This window comes from Armigeres subalbatus, chromosome 1 (genome assembly GCF_024139115.2).
Source record: "Armigeres subalbatus isolate Guangzhou_Male chromosome 1, GZ_Asu_2, whole genome shotgun sequence".
Taxonomy (NCBI): Eukaryota; Metazoa; Arthropoda; class Insecta; order Diptera; family Culicidae; genus Armigeres; species Armigeres subalbatus.
The window spans coordinates 26,268,603-26,278,848 of record NC_085139.1 but is presented as its reverse complement, the minus strand read 5'-3'; positions in this window follow the sequence as shown (position 1 = coordinate 26,278,848).

The following is a 10,246-nucleotide window of genomic DNA, read 5'->3' as shown; positions in this document are numbered from 1 at the left end:
TCCCAGGCTGACCCCGGGATCAGATCCCCAGTCAGTCCCATACCAGTCCAGTCCATTTCCAGTTCCAGTCAGTTTTCAGTCTTGTTCCAGTCAGTCTCAGATCAGTTTCCCGGTTCAGTCCCAGTGATCGGTTCCAGTCATGGTTACCAGTTCGAGTTCCAAGTTCGGTTCCCGAGTCAATTTCAGTTCGGTTCCGATCTGATTCCCGGAGCCAGGTAATGTCAGTCCAGTCCCCAGTCCAGGTTTCAGATCCAGTCCCAATCCAGTTTCCAGTCAGTTCCAGTCGGTTCCAGTCAGTCCACGTTCCAGTTCCATTTCGGTCATGATCACCAGTCGATCCAGTCCTTTTGATCCAGTTACCAGTCGGTTCAATCCTGTTTCAGTCTTGTTCCCGGTCAGTTCCAGTCGGTTCCAGTCCAGTTCCGAGTCAGTTCCAGTCCAGTTCCAGTCCAGTTGATCCAGTTGAGTCCAATTGATCCAGTCAGTTCCAGTCAGTTCCAGTGGTACGGTTTCAGTTCCCGTTTCAGTCAGTTCCAGTCGGTTTGAGTCGAATCCCAGTTCAGTCTTAGTCCAGAGTCCAAGTCCAGTTCGGATCCAGAGTCGAGTCCAGTTTCAGTCAGTTCCCGAGTTCCACCGGAGCCAGTTCCCAGTCCAGTTCCAGTCAGTTCCAGATCAGAGTTCGATCCAGTTTCCAATGATTTCCGGCAGTTCCAGCCCAGTTTGACCCAGTTCGAGCTGATTCGACTGGTTCCAGCTGATTCTGGCCCCAGTTCCCGTTTTTCAGTTCCCGAGTTCAGTCCAGATTCCAGTCGAAGGTTTCCAGATTCCAGTCAAGTTCCAGTCAGGTTGATCAGTTCCAGTCAGTTCGATCCAGTTCGATCAGTCAGATTCCAGTCAGTTCCAGATCCAGTTCCAGTCCAGTTCCAGTCAGTTCCAGTCCGGGTTCCAGTCCAGTTCCAGTCAGTCCCAGTCGAGTCCCAGGTTCGAAGGCCAAAGATCCAGTTCCGGTCCAGATGTCAGATTTTTCAGGTTCCAGGCCAGGTTCGATCCAGTCTGGTTCCAGTCAGTTCCAGTTTCAGTCGGTTTTCGGTTCCAGTCCAGGTTTCCAAGTCCAGTTTGAGTCAGTTCCAGTCCAGTTCCAGTCAGTTCCAGTCAGGGTTCAGTCGGTGATCCCAGTCCAGTCCCAGTCAGTCCCAGTTCAAGAGCCAGATCCAGTTCCAGTCCAGAGTCAGTTTTCGGTTCCAGTGCCAGTTCGATCAGTTTCCAGTTCCAGTCCAGTTCAGTCAGAGTCAGTTTCAGGTTCCAAGGTGGTTCCAGTCGGTTTCGGTTCCAGTCGGTTCCAGTCAGTTCCAGTCCGGTTCGGTCCAAAGATTTCCGGTTCAGTCCCAGTTCAGTTCTAGTCAGTTCCTAGTCAGTTCCAGTCCAGTTTCCAGTCCCAGTTCCAAATCCAGATCTGAATTCCAGATTCAGGTCCAAATCCAGTTCAGATTTCAAAGATCTGGCTCCATCCAGTTCCAGATCCAGTTTTCTGATCCAGTTCCTGTCCACCTCGGGTTCCAGTCGGTTCCAGGTTGCCAGTTCCTCGGTCCAGTCCCGAGTCCCAGTTCTAGTCGAGATTTCTGAATCTGAGTTCCAGTTCAGTTCCAGGTCAGTTTCCAGTCGAGTTTCAGTCAGTTTCGATCAGTCGAGTCCAGTTACAGTTCAGTTCCAGTTCAGTTTCCAGTCCAGTTTCAGTTTCAGTTTCCGTTTCTGATTTCCGCCACAGATATCAGTCGATAGTACCGGTCCAGATTCAAGGTCCAGTCCCGATCGATTTCAGTCGATCCCATTTCAGTCAGTTCCAGTCAGTCGATTCCATTCCAGTTCCGTTCGATCAGTCTTGATCCAGTCCCATTTCCGGCTGAATCAGAGTCTGAGTCGATCCATACCAGATCCGAGACTTCGTTCCAGTTCCAGTCAGTTTCCAGTCTTGTTGAGTCGAGTTCCGATTCCAGTTTCCAGTCTAGTTTCCAGTCAGTTTTCAGTTCAGTTCCAGTCTGATTCCAGAGCCAGATAGTATCGATCAATCCCAGTCTGATCCGAGATTCAAATCCAGTCAATTGATCCGGTTCCAGTCCAAGTCCCATTCCAGTTCCAATTCGGTCTTAGTCATGCAATCGATCCCGGTCCAGCCCCAGTCAGTCTGATCCCAGTCCGTACCCAGTCCAGGATTCCAGTCAGTTCCAGTTCAGGTTTCCAGTCCAGATTGATCCAGACGATCAGTTCGAAGTCCAGTTTCCAGTCAGATCCAGTCCAGTTCCAGTCCAGTTCCAGTGCGGTTTTCGGTTTCCATTTCAATCCTGAAGTTCCAGTCGTAGTTGCAAGTCGGTTTCTAGTCCAGTCCCAGATCCAGATCCAGTTTCGGATCCAGAGTCAGGTTCAGGTTTCAGATCCAGGTTCCAGTTCCAGAGCCAGTTTCCAGTCAGTTCCAGTCGGTTCCAGTCAAGGGTTCCGGTCCAGTTCCGGCCCAGTTCCAGCTGATTCCCGTTTTCAGTTCCAGGTTCCAGTCCAGTTGGTTCAATCCAGTTCGATGAGTTCCAGTCAGTTTCCCGGTCGAGGTTCCAGTCAGGTTCCAGTCGAAGTTCCAGTCGGTTCCAGTCAAGTTCCAGTCCAGTTCCAGTCAGTTCGAGTCCAGTTCCAGTCCAGTCGGTTCCGAGTCCCAGTTCCGGTCAGGTCAGTTTCGGTCGATTCCAGGTCGGTTGATCCAGTTCAAGGAGCCAGAGTCAGTTCCAGATTCCAGATCCAGTTTCAGTTCAAGCCAGATTCCAGTCCAGTTCCGGTTCCAGTCGGTTCCAGAGTTTCAGTTCAGTGTTTCGGTTCAATTGGTCGAGTTCCAGTTGAAGTTCGAGTCCAGGTTCCAGTCCAGTTCAATCCAGTTTCCGGTCCGGTTCGGTCCAGTTCCGGTTCAGTCCCAGTTCAGTTCTGAAAGTCCAGTTCCTGAAAGTCAGTTCAGATTCGGTTCCAGTCCTGAGTTCCATCCAGATCTGAAGTTCCAGTTTCAGTCCAGATCCAGTTCAGTCCAGGTTCAGTTTCCAGATCCTGGCTCCAGTCAGTTCCAGTCGGTTTAGATCCAGATTTTCCTGTCAGTTCCAGTCGGTTCACGAAACTGGTTGTCCAGTTGCGGTTCCAGGTCCAGTCCTGTCCAGTTCTAGTCAATTGCTGTCAGTTCCAGTCCGGTTCCAGTCGGTTCCAGTCCCAGTTCCAGTCGGTTCAGTCAGTTCCAGTCCAGGTTCAATTGGTCTCCCAGTCAGTCAGTCCAGTCAGTTCAGGCCAGAATGATCCAGTTCCAGATCCAGAGTCAGTTTTCAGTTCAAGCCAGTTCCAGTCAGTTCCAGTTTCCAAGTCAGTTCCGGTTTTCAGTCAGGTTTCAGTTCAGTCCAGTTCCAGTCCAGTTCCAGTCAGTTCCAGTCAGTTTCCAGGGTCGGTTCCGGTCCAGTTTCGGTTCGAGTCCCAGTTCAGTTTCTAATCCCGAGTTCTGAAAGTCCCAGATTCCAAGTCGAAGTTCAAGTCTGGTTCCATCCAAGAGTCTAGTTTCCCAGTTCAGTCCAGGTCAGTTCAATGATCCAGATTCGGTTCAGATCAACTCCAGTCCGGTTCAAGTCCGGTTTTCGTCAGATTCCTGTCGAAGTTCGATCCAGGTTCCACAACGGTTCTGGTTTGATGCAATTCGGTCAAGTCCGATCCAGTTCTGGTCAGTTACTGTCCGGTTCCAATACAATTCCCAGTCAGGTTTCCATTTCGATTCAATCCAGTCCCAGATGTTCAGTTCCAGATCCGGTTCAAGTCAGTCCCAGATTTCGGTCAGGATCCAATTTCAAGTCAATTTCCAGTCCCCGAAGTCTAATCTCAGTCCAATTCGGATTCAACTGGTCAACCCCAATCCTGATCAATCCCAGCCCCCAAAGTCAGTCCTAATCGTCAATCTGCTATCAAGTTCCAAGTCAATCCTAATCAGAATCCTATCCCAATCCTATGCCAGTTTATTCCAATCTATATGCAAATATAAATTGCAAGTCGATTTCCAATCCCATAGCAATTATAATTCAATACCAATCCGATTCCAATTCCAATCAAGTACCTAATCTAATCTGAATCCATTTCAAATCAATAATTAAAAGTAAAAAAAAAATAACTTTTACGCAAAAAAAAGCTTTTCTTTGGTGCAATTTTTGGACTAACAAAATCACGATTTCTTTCCATCGTGGTTTAGGGAAACTTGTTTTTCCGAATCCGTGATTTCAATCACAGGAGGTAATTCTTACTAGTTCACGATTTGAGCTCCCATTCAAATTTTTCTAAGTATATATGGATAACCAAACTATTAAATAAAATCCGTGAATAAACAAACAAAAGGTTTCCATGATGTAATGACAGGTAGAATCTTCTAACAGAGATGCTAAATCGATTGCTGCAACTTAATTGTACAATCTGTTAACGATGCAGATTGTGTCTAGTGACAACTGTTTAGTTTTGTTGTCTGGTTTTAAATAATACTGCAATTTGTTTGTTACTTGCATCTTTCAATAGCACTTTTTTGTACTATGAATATTGTTTATGTTATTTCATTGTGTAGGGCTACGAAGCTCATGGTTTCGCATAGACCACAATCGACAACGAACAACCCACATATAAACCTAATATCGGAAATCAAACATGCAATCCGCAAGGATTTGTACCCGTTACATACAAAGTTACGTACATTTTTTCATTAAGACCATAAGCTAAGAATGATGTTATTTATTTACAATTTGATTTTTAAGGAAATGCAGGTTTATTCCTCGCCAATAAAGATTCAAAGAATCACTATTTTCCTATCAGGCGAATACTTTCAGTGAACACGCCTTTTTGTACGCCCTGTAACTCGTTCAGATGTTTAGAAAGCAATTCATAACATCCTTTATTAGCTTGAGGTTTTCAATATTTACTTAGGAGCATTTAAAGTGACTCTGCTTGCAGCGAAGACTGCACTTGATAAAAAGGCTCTTAGACTAAACATGTTTCTGCACATATGCAAGCATCGTATGCAATCATCTCCTTCCGAAAAAGCAATCACCCACCCACCATCATCCCAGATCCGGTCGAACAACGGCAAAGCGTCGACGGATTGAAAACAGCATAAATAAAAGTTGGCTTTTCCTTTTCTTTCTATCCGTTAGGCTAACTCGGCAGCATCGCCGCCAACCAACCCACTTGAACAGCCAACAACAACGCGCTTTAAGCTGGGACTGGCAGCGGCGACGACGACGATATCACGCTTTTCCGGACAGGTGTATCACCGACAAAAGCAGAACACAAACGGATCTCCCTTCCTCCGGGCAACGCTGAGTTTGAACTCGTAATAGTTGCCTGCACCAAGACGTGCCCGAGCAAAACAAAAGGGAAACAGAAAGGGGAGAAAAAAAATCAGTTCAGCAAAAAGTCAAGAAAGCTATTATGGGGTTGTGAAACTGAAGCTGCCACAAAGCTCCGAGGAAAGTAGTGGTGAGTTCTGGGGTTTAAGTGCGCAGATCCCCCGGATTGAAGACGGTGTTTAGAGTCTCCTGCCCCGGGGGTGCGGTGAGTGGTGAGGGTAAAAAAGGTGCAAAAAGTATTGTGTGCTTCCGCTTTGATGTTTACGAAGTCCCGAACTGTTATTGTTGGAGTGCGAGGGGGGGCTTTTGTTTCCACTAGCAGTCAGTGGTGGAGAAATCGAATCATTTGGGTTCGGTGTATCGTGTTTCGACTCGAGGAGACGTGAAGCGCGGAGAGACGGCAGGCGTGTTACGATTGCTGATTAAATTTAAGGTGAGTTCTGTCCTGAGGACCATTTGTACTAATTTGAGGAGTATCCATTACGACCGTTGAGGGGGGTGTAAATAAGTTTTCCTTTGCTTTTATTTCAGCTAAGGGTGGGAAGATGTCACTGAATTACTTAGTCCAGCGAGGGGAATTGATGCTTGGGGGAAATTGTATTGACATTTTGTTTTCGTTGCGAACGATGCAATACGTAGTGATAATGGATGTTTTATTGAGGTTTCCGGTTTTATTTGCTTGATTACTTCGGTGGTTTTATATGGCGTTATTGTTGTTGGGAATTATTCAGTGAATTGCGTATCCTTATGGCAATCTATATGGTAGTAAACAATTCTGATACAGTACCTGCACAGAAGGGTGAGGGTTTCCTGTGCTTACTGGTAGCCCTAACAAAATATTGTCACAGTAGCATTTAAATTTTTTGGTTGATGAGTATTTCGGCACGTTATACTCAAATGATAATATCAATGTCATCACGGGACATGTCAAGAAACTTGAACGGACTATGTAACGTTTTCATTCGGCGCGACATTCTATGACCATCATGCTCCACCCTCCATACCTGAGCTACGGCGATCCCAATGTATTCATCCACTCATTTTAACACGTAGAAGATAGTACGCCGATAGAAATTTGTAAATAATATAAGTTGCCGGGTGGAAGCATAGCGGTATGTAATTTGTGCTCCAGGCCATCACTTAAACTTTATCGAATGCCTTTTCGACATTGAGTAGAGGTTTTAGAGACAAACTTGTTCTGGGACACCAACTTGTCCAAAGATGTTTAAGTACAAGATAGTCTGCTCTACAATACCCCGTACATGTCATTGGCGAAATAATTTTATTGAATGCAGTGTCAACTGGTGATGGAAAGTCGCACCATTGCAGCATAAATGATCAAGAAGACTCTGATTTTGAATTGTTTTCAAATTATCACTGTTCCCTTTGAAACTCATTTGGGCAGGAAAGTCATGTTTGACAGCCAGAAGCATTTGGAGAGACTATATGTTGACACGTCCCGCAAGCACACTGTTGTTCACAAGGAGCAAGTGGTCCCCCACCAGCCAGCAATGGCTACGACTTGCCGCTGCTTGTGCTATGGCGCTCAGTGTTTGTTCCATCTAAAGAAGCGCTCTTTGCAGGTTTAAGGTCCAGGTTCAGAAGTGAGTAGAAGTACCTGGGCCTCTTTCAAATAACTTCGTGTGGGTCAACTCCTTAATGAATTCGTTCAGAGTCAAGATGAAGGGATTTGCCTGGCAGAGGCGCAGATCATGTTCTGAGCATGGGTTAGAACAAAAATCTAGCTTCAGTGGGCTCCGTGGAAAACGCTTTGTGTCCATAAGCCACTCCCCATCTCCCACCTTTTACATTTCCTATTTTTAGTCTATCAATGTACAATATACAGATTGCTTTCAATAATTAAAATTATTTTTATTAAACGTTAAACATAACAACAAATTGTAACAAAAAAGGTTAAACAACTTGTAAACAACAATGTTCGCTGCTCATTATTAATAAAATCCTTCATAACTTCATCTTCAGAAACTTGTAAAAGCTAGAGCAGGTGCACAAATTAATAATCATACAATGGTCGGTAACTTTCTTAGGAATAAATTTGTGGTTTCTGCGTTCCGTTTGATGATTGGCTTCATGGCTGAAAATGATCATTTAGCGGTACATGACGTTATCGGAAACAGCAAAAGTAATTTGAAAACCTTTATCCAAATTCCCGAAACAATGCTTTTGTTTCCAGGCTGTAGCGTTTAATATAGCTCACAATTTCATCCAAAGTTTCAAATTTTACGCACTGATAGTTTAATAACTTTCCAAGTTTGCTTCAGAGAGGTCGGCATTAATAAGAATAGTTGAATTCACATAGCTCTGAATTGTTCTTTGTCAGAATTCATGTCCGGGTTTAGTAAAATATTCTCCATTGTTCAAAAAGTGATCAATAGCGGCTTGATTGAACCTGCCGCCGATTTCACATCAAGGAAGACCCAATTTATAAGCCGATTGATACACATTTTTAAGGTAATCCTCGATGGTATCGAACGTTGATTCTGCCTTTTTGGACACTTTCGCTAGTAAATTTCCTTTGTCTCTCAGCATAACAGGATCATCGATATCTAATTCCCTTTATCTGCTTCATTGTTTATGTACCAACATTCAGCTTCAAACAAACTTTCATCTTCGCCATGTCGTCGTGCCATTGTCTTAGCTTAATTACTTTGACAGATTCCATCTGGTTCCTCGAAGAAGCTGAAGGTTTTAGAGAATTCCCATGAAAGATCTTCAAGATATGAAAATAGTTCTTTACTTAACATCAGGCAGAATAATACTTACTCCTTTCGACAGATGTTAAAGGCCACTCCGCAGTTGCAGATACAGGATCGTGGTGAGTGCCATGACGACTTCAAATTCGTCTTACGTGCATCAAATTTGCAGGTCGGTCAGTTTGGTCTGGCTGTTAGAAAGTTGGCCCCCACCGACAACGTTTTGAAAATGGACTGCCAGTTCACCAATATAGTCAGGCGCAACATCTACTTCACTTTAACGCACAGCTTTTGCACTCTGGGCTGTTGGATGGCTTTACACTGGCATTATCTTCGTCAAAGATCTATCGCGACGCTTCAACATCGATTCTGTCACTGAATATCTAGTAATGGTTAATACTGCGCCCAAAATATATCCATCATTTGCTGTTTGTAACTTCCCTGGTATTAAAATGGAAGCGTATGGCTTGACTGAAAAGAAGAAACCAAATCGACAGCCTTCCACCGTGTTCGAAAGAAGGAATAATATTTTTCTTTACTTGAACAGAACAAATGCCAGAATTGAAAGAAGCGAACATATTTCTCTTACATTCCACCTGGCAAATGCATCATTTTAGGTAGAATATCTTCCTTTTGCCTTAAAACGAGTAAATACCAGATTTGAAAGAAGGCTCATATCCACTCTTGCATTCTACCAAAGCAAATGCATTGTTTGTAAGAAGGATCATATATTCCTTTGAAAGCTTAAACCGAGCTAACGCCTGGAATCTATAGAAGGAATCATTCATTCATTTATTTGATCTACATCTAAACAGATAACACTGAATCAGGAATTTGAAGCCACAATACATTTCGAGGCCGCATTTCTCCGTCCTCAGGCCACCCCACGCTCTTAAATCATTCTGCACCTGGTCTGCCGCATCTCGCTCACTGCATCATCGTCGTCTCATACACTGCCGGATCGGAAGTGAAAACCATCTTTGCAGGGTTGCTGTCTGGCATTCTTGCAGCGTCCCTGCCATTCCCTACGCTTCCAGCTTTGGCGCTACCAGCCGGATACTGGGTTCGCCGTGAAGCTGGGCGAACTCATGGTTCATTCTTCGCCGCCACACCGTCTTCTTGCACACCGCCAAAGATGGTCCTATTCAATCAGCTCTCGAATGCTCCGAGTGCTTACCAAGTCCTCCTCGAGCATTTTCCATGTACCCATGTCCGTAGAGGTTGTCCGGTCTGTGGCATCTTGTACGCGGCATTTTGGCGGTGGTGGCAGATCTTTTTGATAGTTTCTTCTGGAGCCCGTAGTAGGCCCGACTTCTACAGATGATGCGCCTTCGTATTTCGACATTGTATTGAAATGGTGTAGCAAGGATCCGAGATAGACCATAGATTCCTCGACCACCTCGAAGGTATCCCCGTCCCGGGCCCTGTCGCGCTCTGTTCCGCCCACAAGCATATACTTTTGTCTTTAGAGTTCACCGCCAGTCCAGCATTACATTCCAGGCAGGTGTACGATTTTGCCACCTTGCAAATCTTCATTAAACAATCATCGACCTGTCTTCCGCAAAGCAAATATAAATTGACTGGATCTGTTGAGTATTGTACCCCGGGTATTTTTTCCGGCTCTCCACATCGGCACCTTCTAGCGCAATGTTGGACAACGGGCTGAGAGTCCGTCACCTGTCTCTTGGTCCCCAGCGCGATTCAGACGAACTGGAGTGTTCGCCCGAAATCTTCACGGTTTTGCACACCGTCCACCGTTGCTTTGAACGGTCTGGTGGCTTCCCAGGAAGCTGTTCTCGTCCATAATTTTCCATAGCTCTACGCGGTGCTATGCTGTCGTATACCGCCTTGTCCAATCAACGAACAGATGGTGCGTTGGGACCTGAGTATTCACGGCATTTTGAAGGATTTGCCGTACAGTAAAGATCTGGTCCGTTGTCGAGTGACCGTCAGCGAAGCCGACGATAACTTCCACGAACTCGTTCACTAATGGTGACAGACGACGGAAGATGATCTGGGATATCACTTTGTAGGCGGCGTTAAGGATGGTGATCGCTCGAAAGTTCTCACACTCCAGTTTGTCGCCTTTCATGATGAACCTGACGCCTTTTCTCGGTAGCTGTTTAAAACGGCGTAACTTCC